Source organism: Oncorhynchus tshawytscha, linkage group LG03 (genome assembly GCF_018296145.1).
Source record: "Oncorhynchus tshawytscha isolate Ot180627B linkage group LG03, Otsh_v2.0, whole genome shotgun sequence".
NCBI lineage: Eukaryota > Metazoa > Chordata > Actinopteri > Salmoniformes > Salmonidae > Oncorhynchus > Oncorhynchus tshawytscha.
The window spans coordinates 21,662,975-21,681,377 of NC_056431.1; the positions used below are offsets into that span (position 1 = coordinate 21,662,975).

Here is an 18,403-nt window from a genome sequence, read left to right on the forward strand (position 1 = left end):
CATAGTTGGTCTTTATTGTTCATGTGGACTGAAATATACTGGTTTAAAGTCTAGTGATGTAACAAGACAAACACACTAACATGCCCAGGGTCATCTGCAGTGGTAGCCATACATTTGATAGATAAAGTGACTGTTGGTCATAGAGCCTCTGACTAGGAACAGAGCGCCAAGAATAGTCTAGGCACCACTGATGCGGGGTCCTCCGTTAGAGGGGACATGGCGGCTTCTTTCCCTCTCTGTCTGCCTATGATTCAAAGCAGTTCAGCCTTACACCACAAGGGGAGAAAGACTTTCTGTTAGTCAAGCTCTCTGGAGATGGACATGAACTATTAAGGGCAAGATTGTGGTTTAGAAAGTAAAAGGCCCCTCATACAGTAAATCAATTGGAATAGTACCCACTTGTGTCCTAATGGGAAACATGGGCAGGTGGTCAGTGACTGGGTCAAGGTAGTTGGTGTAGAGGTCAATGGTTACAGACTCCAGGTCCTGTGACATCTTGGCGAAGATTGGTCCCAGGTCATGGTTTGGTAGCATCAGTGGCGGTTCTGGCTGGTATGGCTCACTTGGTGAATCCCCCCCTTCAGCTCCTCTGCTTCAGCTACGGTCACTGAAAGAATAAGACAAAAATTCTGAGAGCAGTCCACAAATTTGGGTACATTTCTGAGAGATCTCTTTCGTATATAAATATCAGCAGCTCAAGCAGGGTCATTGTCTAAGATGTCAAGTTCTTCAGTTCCTGTGCAAGCTCTCTGCCATCCAAGTTTGAGTGTTCTTTATAGTGCAGTGTCATACTAAGGGCCTCGTTGTTCTGTCAGCTCCTCATTTGAGAGACTTTGGAAGGTTGACCGCACTCAACTTCTCTCCCACATTTTCCAATGTGGAAAATCTTTCCTGAAGGGCCGAGGTTGCAGCATCAACAACGACATTGAAAAATGTCACCTCCAGCTTCTTCAGATCATCGCTCATCAAATGATTTGTATGAGAAGTGCCACTTTGTGGATCTCAGACTTTTTTGTTGTAGAACGGCCTCTACTGCCTCTAGCCTGCCTAGCTCTCAAACTAGAATCAGGGCGCTCACTCCGACAAGGTTAATTGACCCACAGTGACATGAAATCATTGACGTGACGTGCAAATGTCACCATTCCCCCCAAAATTGTGCCTCCCCTGGCAAGATGAGCGCCCAGGGCGGCAGCCCATGTCGCCCATACCTAAATCCGCCACTGGGCAGCATCCTTTGACCAGGGCAGAGACTGCACCACATTGCTGACACTACAGCATCCAAGGTGGACTGGGGCTTCCAGGAGTGGAACTGAGTAAGAGGTGGAAGCTTGGACATTCTGAAGAAAGGTTTGGACAACCAAATTCAAATGTGTGTGTGATCACTAACGGGCATAACTATTTGTTCATAACTACAGTTTCAGAGGATCAATCCATCACCTTAAGGTAGCATGTAGTTATTTGTCAGATTATAGAAATATATTTAGTTTAGATATGTTAGTGATCATGAAAAGGCTATTTATTTTGGTAACCACTTCATTGCCTTTATTTAACTCCTGCCAGTGGACCAGTAATTTAACCTACATTTAACAACTACCCAGTCCCATAACGTAGAATACTGAACTATTGAGTGGATTCCTTACCTTTTAAATAAGATGTTTTGTGTTGAAATACGCCAAAAAGTCAGTACTTTGGCTATGACCACAATTGGTTTACACTTGATTTTCAACTAAGAGATGAGTGATGCACCATTCTAGAATCTAGAATACTTTATTTTCTCCCATCTGCCATTTGGTATAAAATCTATATTTTATTTTAAAGTACCATTTCTACATAAAAGCACAACTCAGAACGTGTACGAAAGATACAGTAGTAGGTCTAAATAAACAAATGTAATTTGTATTACACAATTTCTGTAATTGATATTTACCATGTCTCATCGAGTCAAGTATATCGTGTTTTCCTCGTTCTACATTCAGTAACCCATAACACAAAAGGGTCGTTATGTCACTGTGTACTACCCAACGTCACCCCATTCAATTGTATTGTCGGTGCATTAATTTAATTATTGTGAAACCAAAACAGTAAGTCGTGGTGAAAATCAGGACATGCATACAGCACGAAAAGGTTCGAGGAGGTGCGCTAAACTAACTCTTAAAGTCTGCCGACATTGCCATTCATTACTACAAGCAAAACCAAACAGCTGTGTACATCACTTCCTGTACTGGTTCTACATGTGAAGTGTGGCTGAAGAAGCCGCATTTCAACTTCGAAACGCAACCCTGGAGCAACTCGAATTGTGAAAGTGATGTTTAGTAATTCTGTTGCATGGAATAAATTAGGAAAGGAACCATTAAGCTATCCACGAACAAGAGGGGTGGAATGGTAAACACCGTCTCGTGCGTTTAGTTGGTAAGCTGGCCACAGTTTATTTATTTTTATCTAGCTAACTAGCTAATAATGCTAACTGGATAGCCAGCAACGTTACGTTTAACAAATCATGACCGTGTATGAAATAAGTTAGCTAGTCGTTAGCAAGCTAACAAAGCAGAAGGAAGTAGAGTCAGTGACGTTAGTTTGCCGGCTTTCATTGCTTGTTTCTCCGTCACATTTGCTAGTTAGTCCGTAGCTAATGTTGGCTATCTAAAATGTTAAATATTTATTTATTTATTGTGGCCGCTTTAACAAGAGTTGTTGAGGCAAGGCTCGAGCCCAGGTAAATTAGCTACGCCAGAAATGGTGGAATCTTTGGTTACATCATCATGACTCTCGTACAAAATCTAAAGTAAGACTTGAATGGTCTAATAATGTAAAAACACAAAACGGATTAATTTACTGAACACTATAGAGTGTGTGTGTGTGGGCAGGCGACATGGTATTGTTGCGTCTGTTCATGTCTGACCAAGCAAAAAAATCTTATTCCGAAGGAATAGCTGGGTGGTTTTGTTTTATTTCATCTTTATTTAACCAGACACGTCAGTTAAGAACAAATTCTTATTTACAGTGACGGATTTAGCAAATAGGTTAGATTTTATTGAGATAATGAGAAATATATATTTTTTCTTCTCTCACAACCTTTATTAAGACTAAAATAACCGTAAACTTTTGGGTTAACAGCCATGTTCAGGGACAGATCGACTATTTTTTTTGTTTACGTCGTCAGCTCGGGGATTTGATCTAGCAACCTTTCGGTTACTGGCACAACGCTCTAACCACTAGGCTACCTGCATATTAGAAGTGCATAAGCCATTTGTTACTTTAAAAAAAAATACAGACAATATGGTCTCTAAGTATTTTGTCGTTACCACCACGACAAGCAAATATATATTATGTTTTTTTCAAGTGTGTACTTTGTTACCATGTATATGAATAGTGACAGCTGAGCACATGGAGGGAAATTCACATTTTGATGCCGGGAAATTATAGAAAAATTAAGGTAAATATAATATTTGTATTGAATGTCATTACCAAGTAGGCTATAATTAAAACAAATTGTTAAATTTTTTAAAAATAGTTTTGATTATTTATTTAGGATACATTGTATGCTAGCTATTCAACTGGAGTTAGCATGTCATTCCCACCACACTTGATTACCACCACATAATGAACTGTGATGGTAAGGAAAGAATGTGGTAATGACGAAATTTATTAGTTCATACATTTTTACGAACCTTAAGACCAGAAAAGACTAATTGCATATATGATTTAGTTGAAATTGAACACTTATTTGCTATTACATTTTGTATTATGTTAGGATGATGGAGTGATTGTGATGTCTATTTATGTGACTTACTATGGTTATTACTGACTTCAATTATTTTCTATGAGATGCCCCCTAAATCAACCAAGGAGAGGACAAGGACATACTTTTGTGTATATATAGTGTATGTGGACACCCATTCAAAATAGTGGATTCTGCTATTTCAGCCACACCCGTTGCTGAAAGGTGAATCAAATTCAGCACTCAGCCATGCAATCTCCACAGACAAACATTGACAGTAGAATGGCCCTTACTGAAGAGAGCAGCGACTTTCAATGTGGCACAGTCATAGGATGCCACCATTTCCAACAAGTCCGTTCATAAAATGTAAGCCCTGATATAGCAGCACTGGTCAACTGTAAGTGCTGTTATTGTGAAGTGGAAACGTCTAGGAGCAACAACGGCTCAACCACAAGTGGTAGACCACACAAGCTCACAGAACGGGACTGCCGGGTGCTGACGCGCGTAAAAATCACCTGTCCTCAGTTGCAACACTTGCTACCGAATTCCGCACTGCCTCCGGTAGCAACGTCAGCAAAATAACTCTCGTCGGGAGCTTCATGAAATGGGTTTCCATTTCCGAGCAGCCCCGCCCAAGCATAAGATCACCATGCACAATGCCAAGCGTCGGCTGGAGTGGTGTAAAGCTCTCTGCCATTGTACTCTGGAGCAGTGGAAACGCATTCTGAAGAGTGATGAATCATGCTTCACTATCTGACAGTCCAACGGATGACACTGGATTTTGTAGATGCCAGGAAAAAGATACCTGCCCCATGCATAGTGCCAACCTTACGTTTGGTGGAGGATGAATAATGGTCTTAGGCTATTTTTCATGGTTCGGGCTAGGCCCCTTAGTTCCGATGAAGGGAAATCTTAACCCTCCAGCTTACAACGACATTATAGACGATTTTGCCTTTCCAACTTTGTGGCAAAAGTTTGGAGAAGTCATGCTGAAACAGTAAAGGGCCAATGCCCCCGCGCACAAAGCGAGGGTCCCATACATAAATGGTTTGTTGAGATTGGTGTGGAAGAACTTGACTGGCCTGCACAGAGCCCTGACCTCAACCCCATCAAACACTTTTGGGATGAATCGGAACTAATGGTCTGTTCTGTATCTTCAACAAAATTAAACATACTACTCTGACATTAAAATGTTTAATGGTATTTCTCATCAGTTTTATATGAAATGCCATTTCCACCACAGTGTCATTACTATCACCGTACATATTTGAAGCAAATGTGTATTAATTACAGTTGATATTGATTATTTTTGCCGTATGTGAACCTTGTATGCTTGTTCTTAAGATAATTCCTAAAATAATGTAAAATATTACGATTTTAATGTGGTAAATACATGTTTCTGAGTATCTTCAAGGCCTATATGGACATTTTAGACATGACAATGATAAATACATGTAATCAAAACTACCTTAGGCACAATTTTTATGTAATTTCCTTTTCAACTAAAATAGCACATTTTATGAAGTGGTGGCAATGACATTTCCCCTCGGGTATATGGGGAAACCAATAAAATAAAATAAATTATTTAAGTGCTATGGTCTCAGACTCTTAGATCTTGTTTCAAGACAGAGTGAAGAACATATTCAGAGATAAGAAGCAGTTTCAAGACGTTTAAATTTCAAAAACATTTAACATCCAGAAGTGCCTGTATTTACAAAATCAACCAGCTATGATGGAAGACTTATACTCAAGGTTTAGGAGTATCCTGTGTACAGTTCCTGAACCAGGATCATTTTAAATCCACCTAGCAGCCTCTCTGTAAACAGGATTAGGAGGGAGTGAATGTAATTTAAAAAGTTTGTGCAATCAAGCTCAGAAAGTGGTCTGTCTTTTGTTTTCTTTATTTGCCCAGCCATGGTTGTTTGCCATCTTTTGTAGGTGGACAAAAGGGGCAGCGGGTAGCTTAGTGGTTAGAGCGATGGTCCAATAACCAAAAGGTTGCTTGATCGAATCCCTAGCTGACAAGGTAAAAATCGGTCGTTCTGCCCCTGAACAAGGCAGTTAGCCTACCGGGGAACAGTGGGTTGTCTTTGTAAATAAGAATTTGTTCTTAACTGACTTGCCTAGTTAAAAAAATAAATAATAAAACCTGCTCTGTAATCTGTTTGCTTTGGGCAGTGTCTTTTGAGCTGGGCAAACCTTACTCCCTATTCTCCTCTCTGTTTTAAATAGTTTCCAGAGTGAGAAATGGCCACAATGACCCCGTCACAAGAGCTGTCAGGTTGACTGAGTGAATACTGGCTCTAACATTAGACTTGCAGAGGGGACTGTATTATAGGACTCTGCGTTGTTCATGGAATAAGAGCCTGACTTTATCAATGCAGATGTCTGCTGAACAGCAAGATCCTATCACAGAGTTTCCAAACTTGTTCGTATTTGCCCAAGCACTACACAGCTGATTCAAATAACCAACTAATCACTCATTTGATTAATTTGAATCTGCTGTGTAGTGCTAGGGAAAACCCCAAAACGTGAACCCAGGGGGGGACCCCAAGGCCGAGTTTGTGAAATCCTGTTCTGGTGCGTTTAGTTCGCGTGAACGTTTGCAACGTTGCGTAACTGTTTGTACTGAATGACACTAATCCCCAAAACGTTCTTGAACAGACATTGAGGTACGATTCCTCCCATTTGGTGGGTGTGGCTTGAAGCAATGAGTGATGTATTTAAAGGGCAGTGGCCATGCTGACAGCGTTCCCGAAAACCTCAACCCACCCCCTCACTGTTTTTCAACTGGACGTTCAGTACGGCACTGTTTGCGATCAATTGAACGTTCCAGAATGTAAAAACATACTGAACTCAGCTCTGGTCTGTACAGACATGCATTACTGTTCGAAAGTTTGGGGTCACTTAGAAATGTCCTTGTTTTTGAAAGAAAAGCACTTTTCTTTGTTCATTCAAATAACATCAAATTGATCAGAAATACAGTGTAGACATTGTTAATGTTGTAAATGACTATTGTAGCTGGAAACAGCAGATTTTATTTTATGGAATATCTACATAGGTGTACAGAGGCCCATTATCAGCAACCATACCTCCTGTGTTCCAATGGCACATTGTGTTAGCTAATCCAGAGTTGCAAAGAAAAAGCCATATGTCACTGGCCAATAAAAATAAAAGATTAAGATGGGCAAAAGAACACACTAAACCAGCATCCCGGAGTCGCCTCTTCACTGTTGATATTGAGACAGGTGTTTTGCATGTACTATTTAATGAAGCTGCCAGTTGAGGACTTGTAAGGCGTCTGTTTCTCAAACTAGACACTAATGTACTGTCCTCTTGCTCAGTTGTGCACCGGGCCTCCCACTCCTCTTTCTATTCTGGTTAGAGCCAGTTTGCGCTGTTCTGTGAAGGGAGTAGTACAGGGCGTTGTACGAGATCTTCAGTTTCTTGGCAATTTCTCGCATGGAATAGCCTTCATTTCTCAGAACAAGAATAGACTGACGAGTTTCAGAAGAAAGGTATTTGTTTCTGGCCATTTTGAGCCTGTAATCGAACCCACAAATGCTGATGCTCCAGATACTCAACTAGTCTAAAGAAGGCCAGTTTATTTGCTTCTTTAATTAGCACAACAGTTTTCAGCGGTGCTAACATAATTGCAAAAGGGGTTTCTAATGATCAATTCGCCTTTTGAAATGATAAACTAGGATTAGCAAACACAATGTGCCATTAGAACACAGGGGGGATGGTTGCTCTCCATTTGTGGAAGAGACTGCAATGATTGCTTGTTTGATGCTGAATATGCAAAAACAGGATTTTACAACAGTTAGCGAACTACTGTTTACACAATCAGCCAACCAGTGCTGTGTAACCATTCATTTGCTACCATTTAACATGTATTGGACATTACAAAAATATGGATTTTTGTAACAAAGCCCTTTTACTACTTCCCCAGAGTCAGATGAACTCATGGATACCATTTTATGTCTCTGCATCCAGTATGAAGGAAGTTGGAGGTCGTTTTGGTAGTGTTAGCGCAATGACAGAGTCTATGGTATCTACTAGTATGCTAGCAGTTACCATAGACTTCCAGTCATTGCACTAACGCTAGTTTGCAATTGTGCTAACGCTAGTTAGCGATTTCTTTCCAACTGCGCTCAGAGACATAGAAATGCTATCCACAAGTTAATTGGACTCTGGGGAAGTAGATAAAGAGCTTGGTTGACAAAATCCTGAAGTATCCCTTTTATGGTCTGAAGTGCACTTGCCCATTAGCCAAGTAAGGAGTAGGCTTTTGGTTGCCTGTCAGATATGATCACTTACATGCAGAAATGCAATATTCTGTATTTTATATGAACGTAGTGAATGAACCACACATGTTTATGTTGTGTGGTTGTTTTCAGTGTAAACTGTCACCTGCCCAATGGAACAACCACAGAGTAAGCTCAACTTGCACGACTGCTCAGTTCACTTGCCCTAGGTGAAAAGGCAACTTGTTATGCCTGTTGATACTTGTGGCTGTTTCATTAGTGTTAGCCTTCCTATTTGTCAGATCCATTGCTGACCCTGCTCCCTTTCTGTCCAATCAGGGCAAGACATTACATTTTCCCCCAACACAATCTAACAATGATGTTGAACCTGTCCCAGGCTGCCATCTATATGTTTTCTGTCCGGTACTCTGGAATGATAGTAGCGGCGGAAAGGCAACACATTCGCTGTTCATGTCTGTGTGACTCTTAGTGCCCTTTTTTGTTATGTTTATGTGGTTATCCTCAGTTTTTCTGGTTGGTCCCTATGGTTGTCATTGCTTAGCTACTGAGCCGTGCAGCTTGTCATCATGGTTGCAATGAGTGCTGTCCCAGAGGTGTGTGTGGGTGCTTGAGCCACAAATAAACTTTGCGCTATGGAAACTCCTCAAACTAGTTACTACCCAAGCAGCAGTAGACAGTAAAGGAGAAGCTGTAGAGAATTATTTTTATTTTTTCAGCGGTGAGCCTGTCCCAGTGGACTCAGACTTGAGGGAGCAGCTAAAGAGACATGTACCAGCTGCAATGACAATGAATGGCCAGTGTGTTGCCATGGGTTGCTATGACAAGGGCGCTAGCCCTCATTAATATGCTGACACTTTTTTTCACACTGTATGCTAATGTTTTAATTGCCTGGAGCGTGTTCTACGGGTGCATGCTGCTATGGTGACCAGTTAGCTGAGATAAGGCGGGGCTTTACCTAGAAAATACTTGTAGATGACCTGGAGCCAGTGGGTTTGGCGACGAGTATGAAGCGAGTGCCAGCCAACGAGAGCATACAGGTTGCAGTGGTGGATAGTATATGGGGCTTTGGTGACAATACAGATGGCACTGTGATAGACTGCATCCAATTTGTTGAGTAGTGTTGGGAGGGTATTTTGTAAATGACATCGCCGATGTCAAGGATGGTCAGTTTTACGAAGGTATGTTTGGCAGCATGAGGATGCTTTGTTGCGAAATACGAAGCCGATTCTGGATTGGAGATGCTTAATGTGAGCCTGGAAGGAGAGTTTACAGTCTAAACAGACACCTAGAATATGCGGACAACTACAAGTACCTAAGTCAGAACCGTCCAGAGTAGTGATGGATGGACAGATGGGCAGGTGCGGTTGAAGAGCATGCATTTAGTTTTACTTGCATTTAAGAGCAGTTGAAGGCCACGGAAGGAGAGTTGTATGACATTGAAGCTCACCTGGAGGTTAGTTAGTGTCCTAAGAAGGGCCAGAAGTATACAGAATGGTGTAGTCTGCGGAGAGGTGGATCAGAGAATCACCAGCAGCAAGAGCGACATCATTGAGGTGTACAGAGAAGAGAGTCGGCCTGAGGATTGAACCCTGTGGCACCCCCATAGACTGCCAGAGACCCGGACGCAGGCCCCCCTGATTTGACACACTGAACTCTATCGGAGAAGTGGTTGGTGATCCAGGCGAGGCAGTCATTTGAGAAACCAAGGCTGTTGAGTCTGCCTATAAGAATGTGGCGATTGACAGCGTAGAAAGCCTTGGCCAGGTCGATGACTACGGCTGCACAGTATTGTCTCTTATCGATGGCGGTTAAGATATCGTTTCGGACCTTTGAACGTGGCTGAGGTGCACCCATGACCAGCTTTGAAACCAGATTGCATAGCGGAGAAGGTACGGTTGGATTCAAAATGGTCTGTAATCTGTTTGTTAACTTGGCTTTCGAAGACCTTAGAAAGGCAGGGTAGGATGGATATAGGTCTGTAGCAGTTTGTGCCTGGAGTGTCTCCCTATTGTGTATTGTCACCTTACACCTGAGAGTGGTAGTGAGCCGAGAGGGAGAGCTGTTTCGTCTACTCTTTCCCCTCACATGGTTTCTGTAAGCTTTGTTCATATCGTATCTTTCTTCCTATACCCTCACACAGGGTGATAACAGCTTTGTTGAGCAAGAGGTGACACATAGAGACGTCTTGTGACTCATGGCAATAGATAAAGAATGAGCTAGTGACACTAGATAATGCAGTGGATATGACCAGTAACTTCATCAGACAGGCTTGACAGGTAGAGTATTTGTGGCAGTTTGCTTTGTAATGGAACACTGGTGGCAGGTGATATGTTGGTAAGGTTCTTTTGACAATCCTGAGGTGAAACGTAGCAGAAGTCTGCATGACTCTAAGTGGAGCCTATCTTCAGTGTGGAGAACTGAATGGTTCTGAATAGAGTGCAAGGATTTGAGGGCCTTTTCCGCCCAAGCTTCAAAGCTGTTTTGGAGCAGATTTGCAGACTACAGAGATCACAAGGTTAAAGCTGGAAAGCACAGTCTTCCACAGCTGACAGATGCTGACGGATGGATGGATATAGTATGCGTTCCTCTAATCAGATGAACATGGCATCGCTCCAGTCCCTCATCCTTCTTTTCGTGTCTGGCATCCCGCTCTGCTTCGGCAGGTTAAGGCTTTGGCAGCAGACTAACGCAAGGCCTATCAACTGTTTCTATCCCATCCTCTTCCTCCCACTCCTACACCCCCACTGCTGCTCTGCAGCTCTCCTTTGGGACAGACACACACCAGATGTTTTCGAGTACTTGGCTACTTTCCGCCACTCTTTTCTTCTCTTCTGTTGCGCTGCCTGTCTTTGCTTTTTGCTGTGGGGGGGTGTGTCGTCGTCGTTCTGTATTTCCCAGCAGTCTGTTGAGCTGGCTGGCTGACTGCTCCCCTCCCCCGGGACTGCGGGTCTCTTAGTGGGTCCCCTGTGCCTGGCCGACAGACTGGTCGGCTGGCTGGCTGCATGGCTATGGGCTGCGCATGTGTGGGATCCTGAATAACCAGCCACGCTAACAGCGATCCTTAGATAATGATTTATATATACATTTCGCATACTTCTCGCTCTCTGCCCCCCCTTCCATCCATCCCCACCTCGTTTCTCTCTCTACCCTCAGCCCCCTCGATGACTACTATTCTCTCATCCATTCCAGTGTGTGCGTGTATGCATGTGTACATACAGTATACATGTAATAGTGATGGCTCCAGGCAGAAAAGGATTGTCCCATATCTTGCCTGTAATCTTCCATAGCTGCCATCACTCAGTTTAAAGTGTGTGCTGCTGTACTGTCTGAGGAGGAGGGGGCGACGTGAGGAGGTGGAAGAACACTGGAGGGAAGATATTTGTTTTGGCTGACTCGGCCTGCATGAGCTCGTCATGCCAGTTCTACCTCTTTGACTTTCAAATGTCGGGACTCGAGAGAGAGGGAATGTAGTCTAGATTGAATGCTGGCGAGACAACTAAACTAGCTACTTGCATTGGGCCTACTCTGCGTCCTCTCTCCCTCTCCTTTTGTCATTCTCAGATTCCCTCACATAGCATCACATAGCCTGAGGAACAGGGGCATCGAAATCAAGTCACTGGCTCTTTTTATATGTGTGCTGAGAAGGCAAGGCCCTGGCTTTGTCAAGGGAGTTGCCAGCTGCCAAGTTGTCCTGCTACACTATATCCCAGGCAGCAACCCTATATCCCATTTCAAGTCAATACGGCCCCTGAGAGCTTAACCGGGCTGGGATGATACTATACACACTCAGCTGACTATTCATGTTAACACCTGTGAAACTGCAATGGACATTGGACATGCGGCAGTATAGTGTGCATTTAAACCATAGTAAATGAAGGGTATCATGTTTGCTCTAAGGATTTAGCCACTATGCCTATATGGTTGCTGTCTATATGATGCTGCTGGCCACACTCATTTGAGAGGACTGCCTGAAGTTTCACCTTCAACCTGCTCATATTTAAAGTTGAAAGAAAAAAAAGTACTCATCAAAAGCAAATTGTTTTTTTCCTTCTTCCTCTCCTCACTCCCTCCCCCTTTCTAACTCTCCTTCCTGTTCCAGTATCTCCACATTTTGCTGACTCATGTCATGCTCTCACCCTCTTGTCTTTCCATTTCTCTGTGTCTGTCTCTCTCTCTCTGTTTCTGTCTCTCTCTCTGTTTCTCTGTCTCTCTCTCTGTGTCTCTCTCTGTCTCTGTGTGTGTGTGTAATGAACTTGTTTCCTCATTGTCTGGAGATTAAGGAGTATTGAAGCTGAAAAGGCGGGGTAAGGGAGATTTCTGTTGAAACTGATGTGCTCACATTTGCAGATCTCACACATGCATATCAGGGTTTTCAGGGCTTCTGTTATGTAAATGTGGAACCGGACATTTGACCAGCAGCACTTTAATTTACCAGACATTTGAGAAATGTACCGAACCCATGTGCATTGGGTGCATAACCTGAATAGGGCGTCCACCCACGGTGCTCAGAATGACAATCACATTTAGAAAATGTAAATAAATAAATGTAAGTTGAGGATGCAAGGACGTGTATCCTTACTGTGCACTTTGAAGATGAGAAACAAACCCAATCACTAGCATAGGCCAAGCATGAGTTTCAAGTTTGGGGAAGCACATTTTCACCATCAAAATGCACCATTATAATATAGCATTCCATGCATCATCGCATTTGCAGATTTATGTAAGAGCCTACTATTTGTAATGTGATGAGTAGATTGGATAGTCATTTAGGCTAATAATAATACTCAGACTGCTCAATGAATGGCTGAATGCGTGTAGTGTAGAGGCCTTGGCTGTAGTCTGTCGAATAAGTTTCTTTCCTAGGCTACATAGAACAACGTTAAAAAGCAATGGAACTGATGCGACGGATAAGAACGTTTAGTTTAAAATGTTGATGAACCTATTTTTGTTCTTAACATTATTAGTGCAGCAATTCACACAATGCAACGTGTGAATGTGCATTTGGCTACCGGACAATGAAACAAAGTTGACGACCAATGGCACATGAGAGAATTAGGCTACTAGTGTCAATGGCATATGGATGTCTGTATAAAATAATTGCCTCCCGGATATGGTCAGATTTTGTCTAGGCTACTTTGAAGCAAGGTAAAACATGCCTCTTAATATGTTATAAAACTTTCAGGTTTCAAGCAATTACAGTGCATTCGGAAATAATTCAGAATTCCACATTTTTATAAATTACAGCCTTATTCTAAAATGTATGAAATATTTTTTTCCCCCCTCAATCTATACACAATGCTCCATAATGACAAAGCAAAAACAGGTTTTTAGAATTTTTGTGCAAATTTGTAGTTTTTTTAACTTGATGACATCTACATCAGACCCTTTACTCAGTCCTTTGTTGAAGCACCTTTTAGCAGCGATTAGTCTCGAGTCTTCTTGGGTATGACACTACAAGCTGGGCACACCTGTATTTGGTGAGTTTCTCCCATTCTTCTCTGCAGATCCTTTCAAGCTCTGTCAGGTTGGATGGGGAGCGTCGTTGTACAGCTACATTATTTTCAGGTTTCTCCAGAGACGTTCGATCGGGCTCTAGCTGGGCCACTCAAGGACATTCAGAGACTTGTCCCGAAGCCACGCCTGCGTTGTTTTGACTGTGCTTAGGGTCGTTCTCCTGTTTTGAAGGTCAACCGTCCTGAGCGCTCTGGAGCAGGTTTTCATCAAGGATCTCTCTGTACTTTGCTCTGTTCATCATTCCCTCGATCCTGACTAGTCCCCCTGCACCTGAAAAACATCCCCACAGCATGATGCTGCCACCACCATGCTTCACCGTAGGGATGGTGCCAGGTTTCATCCAGACGTGATGCCTGGCATTCAGACCAATCTTGGTTTCATCAGACCAGAGAATCTTGCTTCTCATGGTCTGCGAGTCCTTTAGGTGACTTTTGGCAAACATCAAACTTGCTGTCATGTACCTTTTTACTGAGGAGTGGCTTCCGTCTGGCCACTCTACCATAAAGGCCTGATTGGTGGAGTGCTGCAGAGGAACTCTGGAGCTCTGTCAGTGACCATCGGGTTCTTGGTCACCTCCCTGACCAAGGCCCTTCTCCCTCGATTCCGGAGTTTGGCCGGGCGGTCAGCTCTAGGAAGAGTCTTGGTGGTTCCGAACTTCATCCATTTAAGAAAGCTGGAGGTCACTGTGTTTTTGGGGACCTTCAATGCTGCAAACATTTTTGGTACCCTTCTCCAGATCTGTGCCTTGACACAATCCTGTCTCGGAGCTCTACGGGCAAATCTTTTGACCTAATGGCTTGTTTTTTGCTCTGACATACACTGTCAACTGTGGGACCTTTTTTATATAAACAAGTGTGTGTGTCTGTGCCTTTCCAAATTACCTGTGATAAATTCAATTGATTGGACATGGAGTCCAATCAAGTTGTAGAAACATCTCAAGGATGATCAATGGAAACCGGATGCACCGGAGCTCAATTTCGAGTCTCATTGTCACGGTCGTCCTCCTCTTCATCTGAAGAGGAGAGGCGAGAAGGATCGGAGGACCAAAATGCGGCGTGGTATGTGTTCATGAATTTTAATAAAGAAAACACTGAACACTGAAACACTATACAAAAGCAATAAACGAAATAACAACCGTGAAGCTAATGAGAACTGTGCCGAAACAAGCAATCAACATAGACAATCGCCCACAAACAAACAGTGCAACCCAGGCTACCTAAGTATGATTCTCAATCAGAGACAACTAATGACACCTGCCTCTGAGAACCATACTAGGCCGAAACATAGAAATCCCCAAAATCATAGACTGCCCACCCCAACTCACGCCCTGACCATACTAAATAATGAATACAAAACAAAGGAAATAAAGGTCAGAACGTGACACTCATAGCAAAAGGTCTGGATACTGATGTACATTTTTTGCTTTGTCATTTATGGGGTGTTTTGTGTAGATTGAGGGATAAAAAATTTTTTATCCATTAAATAATGCTGTAATATAACAAAATGTGCAAAGTCAAGGGGTCTGGATACTTTCCGAATGCACTGTAAAGTAGCTAAATCAAAAAACAAAAATTGGTCACATACACATTAGAGGTCAACCGATTATGATATTTCAACGCCGATACCGATTATTGGAGCCCAAAAACCGGATACCGATTTAATCGGACGATTTTTAGAATGTATTTGTAATAATGACAATTACAACAATACTGAATGAACACTTATTTTAACTAATGCATCAATAAAATCAATTTAGCCTCAAATAAATAATGAAACATGTTCAATTTGGTTTAAATAATGCAAAAACAAAGTGTTGGAGAAGAAAGTAAAAGTGCAATATGTGTTATGTAAAAAAAGCTAATGTTTAAGTTCCTTGCTCAGAACATGAGAACATATGAAAGCTGGTGGTTCCTTTTAACATGAGTCTTCAATATTCCCTGGTAAGAAGTTTTAGGTTGTAGTTATTATAGGACTATTTCTCTCTATGCCATTTGTATTTCATATACCTTTGACTATTGGATATTCTTATAGGCACTTTAGTATTGCCAGTGTAATAGTATAGCTCCCGTACCTCTCCTCGCTCCTACCTGTGCTCGAACCAGGAACACAACGACAGCAGCCACCCTCGAAGCAGCGTTACCCATGCAGAGCAAGGGGAACAACTACTCCAAGTCTCAGAGCCAGTGATGTTTGAAACGCTATTAGCGCACACCCTGCTAACTAGCTAGCCATTTCACGTCACATCGTTACACCAGCCTAATCTGGGGAGTTGATAGGCTTGATTGAAGTCATAAACAGCAGAGCTGCTGGCAAAACGCACAAAAGTGCTGTTTGAATGAATGCTTATGAGCCTGCTGGTGCCTACCATCGCTCGGTCAGACTGCTCTATCAAATCATAGACTTAATTATAACATAACACACAGAAATGCGAGCCTTAGTTTCCGGATTCGACCATATTAATGACCTATCATCTGGAAACCAAGACGTTTATTCTTTCATTGAAATACGGAAACATTCCGTATTTTATCTAACGGGTGGCATCCATCAGTCTAAATATTCTTGTTACATTGCACAACCTTCAATGTTGTCATAATTACGTGAAATTCTGGCAAATTAGTTCGCAACGAGCCAGGCTGCCCAAACTGTTGCATATACCCTGACTCTGCGTGCAATGAACGCAAGAGAAGTGACACAATTTCACCTAGTTAATATTGCCTGCTAACCTGGATTTCTTTTAGCTAAATATGCAGGTTTAAAAAATATATACTTCTGTGTATGATTTTAAGAAAGGAGCAACGACAGTCCTTTTTCGTGAATGCGCACTGCATCGATTATATGCAACGCAGGACACGCTAGATAAACTAGTAATATCATCAACCATGTGTAGTTAACTAGTGATTATGATTGATTTAAGTTTAATGCTAGCGAGCAATTTACATTGGCTTCTCACTGCATTCGCGTTACAGGCGGGCTCCTCGTGAGGCAGGTGGTTAGAGCATTGGACTAGTTAACCGTAAGGTTGCAAGATTGAATCCCTGAGATGACAAGGTAAAAATCTGTCGTTCTGCCCCTGAACAAGGCAGTTAACCCACCGTTCCTAGGCCGTCATTGAAAGTAAGAATGTGTTCTTAACTGACTTGCCTAGTTAAATAAAGATTAAATAAAGGTGTTAAAAAATATATTTAAAAAACGGCGTCCAAAATTACCGATTTTCAGATTATGAAAATTTGAAATCGGCCCTAATTAATCGGTCGGCCTCTAATACACATGTTTAGCATACGTTTTCAAAATGCATACTGCCTATGCATTTGAATGAGAAGCGCACTTCAATAACCAGTTGATAAAAAAAGCTGCATGTTTATTATAATTAAAATGCTCTCTTTTTAATTGTGGCCCTAAAACTATTGTTAACAGATTGCATGAATAGTTTTTGTGAAATGGTTTGGCCTTAAAGGGCTAGCTGACAGATTTTCCACAAAAAGGCTGTATTGTGCGTGTGTAGCATAAAGAATATACGTGCCAATTTAATTCTACAAAATAATGCAAATTAACCCATAGACCAATAAGCCTGACTGGTCAAATGTATTTCTAACAATGAGTAGGCTATAAAGCATTATTTCGCAATGTTTTTTTTCAGGTGGGGGGGACAATTGTCCGTTGCCAATTTCATTTATCGGCGTTTAAATGGTTTTATGGCCAAAAGCCGGCTATTACTGGCTAACAGAAACCTTGATACATATCATTATTATACATGCACACACCCTCTCCCATTGACTCTCATCCTGTTTTCTGCAACTCTGTATCTCTCTCTTCCATTCTACCAATCCTTGGGCTCTCATTTTGGGATTAGGATTAGAGTTAGTCTGAGGCTGGCGTCTTTAATGTGCACTAATTGATTCGTGAGTGCCGACGTGTCGGGTTCTCCAACAGATAGCCTTCGCAAGGAAGGAGGATTACGTGAGCACAAGTAGCAGGACCGTTTAACGACCCACGATCATTCTATGGTCTGTCTGAGGGGTAGTGGTGGTAGTAGTAGGACTTTTTCCTAGAGCTAAAACGTTTTCCACTGCTTTCTATCTTGATTCTCTGAATCGCTTCAGCTTCTCTGAGCTTGTGTTTCTTTCTGCTCCTCGGTTGCTGCCAGCGGTCTGTTCTCTTCCGTATTGAAGCTCCTGTTATGCCTGATTCCTCCTGGCTCTTTCCAGCTGGGCTGTTTAGCTGAAAACAAACAAGCTGTTTGTTCCGGCTGTGCATTATTTATGTGGTAAACAGTTAGTCTAATTGGGAAAGATGCCAGCAGCAACAATAGATTATTATAGGATGTCAATTGTAACAACTTCTTAACCACCTACCTCTCTCTGGTTGTCTTTCAGAGCACCATTCTCATGATTGGTCCGAGCCCCTGCCTGGTGGACCCCTCCCCCTTGGAAGTGTCTCTCAGCCCAGAGTGTCCGTCAGAATGGGACAATAGCCGCAGTCACCGTCGGACCTTCCCCTTTCTCTCTTTGCTCTCTGTCTGCCCTGTCCCCACACCCTTCCCCTAACACACACACACACACACACACACACACACACACACACACACACACACACACACACACACACACACACACACAGCCAGCCCCTGACTACTCCTCCTCTCACTGTACTGGTTTCGGTCCACTCCCTCTTCCTACCTCTAGCCAGCCTTGTCAAGCCAAACGAAACCATAATCCTCTGTAAAAGATAGGGGCCTATACAGCTGCCTGTGCTCTCTTTTGTTGTTGGCGGCTGTTTGTTTAGAGGGCCCCATGAGAGTAGCGGCTAGAGAACACAAGGCAGCACCCAGTCAGCCATTTTGCTGGAAACAGAAGAGCTGTGGTGGTGGTTTGTACTCTGATGGACTTTTAGTAGCATGATGTTG

At 42.5% G+C, this 18,403-nt stretch overlaps 1 long non-coding RNA gene across 2 annotated transcripts; it reads right to left on the bottom strand.

The window, feature by feature from the left end:
* Positions 1-5: 5 nt before the first annotated feature.
* On the bottom strand, positions 6-17,993 carry LOC112246172. 2 transcript variants are annotated; one of them, XR_002952870.2, is made up of 3 exons: positions 17,853-17,986; positions 400-607; positions 6-266 (listed from the first exon to the last, which is right to left on the bottom strand). It is a non-coding gene; the product is annotated as an uncharacterized LOC112246172 (long non-coding RNA). The 2 variants fall into 2 exon arrangements; XR_002952869.2 differs by lacking the exons at positions 6-266; positions 400-607 and adding an exon at positions 16,833-17,718 and having other exon boundaries at positions 17,853-17,993.
* Positions 17,994-18,403: the final 410 nt, after the last annotated feature.